Genomic DNA, 5,627 nt, shown 5'->3' with positions numbered 1-5,627 from the left:
AAATACAGGTCTTGGCAAGTATGTGTGTGTGTTGTTGTGTGTGGAGGGGCAGGGAGCTATCATAAGAAATATGAGAGTCCTGAGTTGCTCAGCTACTAGCTCCTTGCCTTTCTCCACCACAATGTGACCCTTTGCTGCCCACAGCCAGTCCCCTTTTAAGGAAAGAAAACTTCACCCACTGATACCCTTTTGCCGCAGCAGTTCAGTTTGGTGCAATCCTATGCCTCATATCGCAAATCCTTTGGGGAAGGCTCAGTGATAGGGCATCATCTTGGCATTCAGACGGTCTCATGTTCAATCCTCAGCATCTCAAGGTAGGGACGAAAAAGAACCCTATTTGAAACTCTGGAGATCTGCTGCCAGTCAGTGTAGACCAGGGGGTCAGCAAGCTTTTTCAGCAGGGGGCCGGTCCACTGTCCTTCAGACCTTGTGGGAGGCCGGACTATATTTGGGGGCGGGGAATGAACAAATTCCTATACCCCACAAATAAATAAAAAGACACATTCTACTCATGTAAAAACACGCTGATTCCCAGACTGTCCGCGGGCTGGATTTAGAAGGCGATTGGGCCGGATCCAGCCCCCGGGCCTTAGTTTGCTTACCCATGATGTAGACAGTACTGAGCTATGTGGATCTTTTTTTCCTGACTTAGTATAAGGCAGCTTCACCAGCTCCTAAACCAGGGGTTGTCAACCTGGTCCCTACCACCCACTAGTGGGTGTTTCAGGATTCCCAGTGGGGGTTCCACGGCACATGTTAGTGCAGCACTGGTGGGCGGTAAGGAAATTTTACCATCAAGAAAGATGCATTAGTGGGCGGTAGGTATAAAAAGGTTGACTACCCCTGTCCTAAACAAAAGACATGGCATACCCTCCATCCAAAACCCCAAATTGGGACATACATATTCCCATCCATGCTCCTGTACAGAGCTAGATCACAGAGCCCCAAAGACACACTTTTGGGGGGAACATGTTCTCATGGTGTCCAAAAAGTCATGTTTTGGGGCACCACACAATATTGCGACCCCCTAAAAAGCACTCTTTTTTTCAGGGCAAGAGCTTGGTGTGAAACTGTGCGAGATCATGGTGACCAAACTGGCTGCCATGCTCTCTTGGGGCAGGGGGGGCAGAGAGGATATTGCATTTTTTCCGGGACACTTACAGGGTATGACATCTGTCCAGGTTCAATCCTTGGCAACTGCAGGCAAGGCTGGAAAGGACAGTCAGTGTAGACTGCCAGTCAGTGTGGACAATAATGAGGTAGATGGACCAATGGTCTAATGCTGCATAAGGCAACTTCCTGAGATCCTTTCACCTTTTTCTGAATAAATAAAAAAAAGGAGGGGGAGAAAAAAATGTTATTAAAAGTTTACTAAGGAATGCTAGTGCTTATAAAACCACCATCTGTCTGCAGCAAGGTATGGTTTGAAACCTCCTCAGGCTTTTTTGGCAAGGCTACCTCCATCCATCCAAGCAACACTTCTTTGTCTCACCATTGGATCGATTATTCCCTGGGTTGGGGGAAGAGAGGGGTGTAAAAGACCATTCATCGTTTCATGTTGCAGATTGCATAGAACTGGCCATCGGAGATTAGCTGAGATCACCAAACATGTTACTTACCCGCTCCATACAGGACAGATGATTTCATTTTTATTTTTTTTCATTCCATGTTGTCATCTCAAACACAACCTATTATTTACAGCCATAAATGCTTATCATTACACACAAGGTCATATTTAAAATTATAACGCTACGGTAAAACATATGTTCCGGGGTTATGAGGCGAGCCCTGTTGCTGCAGATCCTTTTTATAGGAAAAACCCTAAAAATAACAAGCGCTGTGTAAAGTCCAGGGGCCTTTTTTTTTCCACAAATGGGTTTCAGCCCAACAAACTGCCTGCTGTATTGAATGAACACCCCTGTTATAGTCGACAATCATTTGGCAGCATAGGTTATTTTAATGGACACATCACTTTAAACCAAGCCTTCGCCATCTGTTCTGCCCTCTAATTACAGATGCAAAAAGAACATAATTCACAATTGCATCATAAAAAAGTAAGATATAAGTGATTTAAATGCATGTGTATGTTCTTTATTCAACGCAGCATGCAGCTGTTACGTTGTTTTCATGTTTCAGACACAAATCAGGAAGAAAATGACTCTCCTTTGATGGAGTGCATTTTCTTGCATGAGCCATTTAGAGTATGGCAAGAGAAACAAAGAGTTCAGCAAAGATGGAATTCAGACTCGTGTGGAGGCCTAAATCAAACAGTATGTTCTGCCGAGGTGCAGAAAGCAAAAATAAACATTTGGATCGAGATGTGTACCTGCAGTGCATCATAAGTTCTTTTCTTTTGTCCCCACAGGCAAATTATCAACACAGCTATGGGTTCTATTCTTTCAAATGAGGGGGCAATAAGATAAATATTTATTGCTTGTAACCACAGGCCGTTACAAACCATAGACTATCACAAAAAAGAGGGGCTGTCAGTTCACATGCCCACCTCAAAAAACAAAAACAAAACCCTGTAGGTAATAGAAAGGTTGAGAGAGTGAGGTAGAAGTGAGTAGATCTTTACTTTTGAATGGTAAGCTGGTTTCTGCACACATACCTCTCCCTAACTTCCACCCAGGGAAGCAAGAGGCATTCTCGGAGTTCAAGAACCCATTTTGGCTAGAGGAAAACACTTAAGGAGGATGCAAAGCACTGCTGTGAGGATGCAGCCTAGGAAGAACCTGAGGGCTGGAGAGAGAGAGAGAGACCTGAGCCACATGTATACCATCCATTTAAGAGGCTGCTGAGAGGAGACTCCTATTCCTCTCCCAGCGCTCCAATTCCCAAAGTTCCCTGTGAAGAGGGAATGATTATTAACCAAAAACAGTTGATTGTAGCTCTGGGTAGGGCCGGATTTAGGTTTGATGGGGCCCTAAGCTACTGAAGGTAATGGGGTCCTTTATATGCCCAGCTGTCCTTTGTCAACAACAAATTGTCGCTGTTTTTTGTGTTGAATATATGCTATATATTCAACACAAGGGACAGGGACGCGGGTGGTGCTGTGGGTAAAAGCCTCAGTTCCTAGGGCTTGCCGATCGAAAGGTCGGCGGTTCGAATCCCCGCGGTGGGGTGCGCTCCCGTTGCTCGGTCCCAGCGCCTGCCAGCCTAGCAGTTCGAAAGCACCCCCGGGTGCAAGTAGATAAATAGGGACCGCTTACTGGCAGAAAGGTAAACGGTGTTTATGTGTACTGCGCTGGCTCGCCAGAGCAGCGATGTCACGCTGGCCACGTGACCCGGAAGTGTCTCCGGACAGCGCTGGCCCCTGGCCTCTTGAGTGAGATGGGTACATCATAGGAGCCTACACAACACAAAACACTGTTGCTGTATGTAGGTTTTAGTTTATTCGGTTTTTTTATCTTATATTTTGAAAATGTACATCCAGGTGTGTTTTTTCCCTTTAATTTTTTTGGGGGAGGGGCTCCAAAGAGAGTGTGGCCCTAAGCTATAGCTTGTTTAGCTTATACGTAAATCTGGCTCTGGGAGGGGAACAGGGGCCTCCCCAAAACTCTCAGCACCCTGAAAAATCAAGATCTCCCATAATTATTTGGGAGAACCCACAGCTGTTGTACCTGGGGTCACAGTGCTTTAGATGTATGGGGTGAACATGGCTTTCGCACCCCCACCCCTGGGCCTGAGGTTCCCCACACCTGCCTTGCCACTACAACCGGGGACAAATGATCTTCTCTATCCCATTTATGGGCAGAGAAAGCAAGGGATGGGATTTCGTCAAACTCCTCTAAGGTGATGAGAAAACCTGCCGTAGTTTCTCAGATGTGGAGTTCACCACTAGCAGTCATAGGAGCACAGCTTATTTGTTCATTTCCCCAAGGTTCATTTTGCTGCTTTCTTGCTGTTGCTGCTGCTGGTCCTCCTTTTTCCAAGTGGTGGTGGCAACAGTAGTCATTGTCTAGGCAGCGTGGTCACCATTCGACATCCTCTGCACCCCAGTGCCATTCTGGGGCATTGCCGTGGGGAAAATGGTAAATGCCCCCCAGAAGTGGTGGAGAATATCCAGAGAAAATTCTGCAAACTGACGGTCTCCCCCCCCCTTTTTTTTTATTTATACCCCGCCCTCCCCAGCCAAGGCCGGGCTCAGAGCCCAGAAAATAATAAATAAATAAATCGGCCATTTTCTCCAGAAGTCATTTCCCCTTGTCTCCTCCTCCTTGCAAATTTATTTATTTATTCAAAACATGTATAGACTGACTTTCATATAAAATCTTTCCTACACATACCCCTCTATAACATATATCCAGGCAAGCAAAAGAGTTCAAGTAGACATTCGTGCCTGGCAAAAACATGCAAATAGGGTGTAAAGCAGAGTCTGTAGGAGAGAGTCCCAAGGGTCAAACAAAGGGGAGCATGACATAAGAGCTTTTTGACAGTGCAGTGGACTGCCTTGGACAGTGGTGGAGTCTTCTACATTGGAGGTTTTTAAGTAGAAGTTGGGTGGCCATCTGTAAGGGATTATTTAGTTGTGACTCCCGCATTGCAGGGGGTTGGTTTACATGACTCTTGGAATTACTTCCAGTTCTACAGTTCTGTTATTTCGTCCCTAGTACCCAACCACTGCTCAAAGAGAAAGTGATTTTTTATCTCAGACCCACCGCAATCACAGGTATGTTTGGTGAGGGCATGAGATAGGGCCTTCTTAGTGGCTGCTCCCCAATTGTAGAACTCCCTTCCACTGGAGGCTAGGCAGCTCCCCTTTCCTTTTGCAGGCAGGCAAATACTTTTTTTTATTCCTTGGCCACTAACCGGCTTGTTGTGGCAGGGTCTTCTCCCCCCGCCCCAACTGAAAAAACAATTGGGAGAGTTTCTCCCACAAAAAAGAATATTGTGTATTTTAGTTGTACCTGTTTTAATTTATGCTGTGAGCCACCTTGGGTGAAAAGTGGAATATAAATTAATCAACTCAACGTATAAATGAATAATGTCCACAACATTAGGTCACATGCCCAGTGAAGGTGCTTGAAAATGAATCATCCTATTGATCCATCTACAGAAGTGGGAGACACAATGTTGCCTTCCGGATATTGCTGGATTCCAACTCCCATCAGCCCTGGCCAGTGTGACAAATGGTCAGGGATTATAAATGCTGTAGCTGAACAACACAGTGATCCCAATCCAGCTTGTTAGTCTCTATTCTCAGTGGCAGAGGCTCTCCAAGGTGTCAGGCAAAGAGGTCTTTCTCTGTACTGCTAGTCAATGTCCTCGAAATGGGGTTAAAACTGATGCCCTGGCCAAATTTTTAGTTCTGCATTTGGACTTCCAAGAGCCATGGGATAAACACATCTACAGTGGTACCTCGGGTTAAGAACTTAATTCGTTCTGGATGGTCCATTCTTAACCTGAAACTGTTCTTAACCTGAAGCACCACTTTAGCTAATGGGGCCTCTCGCTGCCGCCACACAATTTCTGTTCTCATCCTGAAGCAAAGTTCTTAACCCGAGGTACTATTTCTGGGTTAGCGGAGTCTGTAACCTGAAGTGTATGTAACCTGAAGCGTATGTAACCTGAGGTACCACTGTACTTGCAAGTTGTTGATATTTGTGGAGGAGAGAAAAGAGTGT

The sequence above is a fragment of the Podarcis muralis genome, chromosome 14, assembly GCF_964188315.1.
Source record: "Podarcis muralis chromosome 14, rPodMur119.hap1.1, whole genome shotgun sequence".
NCBI classification, from domain to species: Eukaryota; Metazoa; Chordata; class Lepidosauria; order Squamata; family Lacertidae; genus Podarcis; species Podarcis muralis.
Note: the sequence above shows the minus strand (reverse complement) of the source record.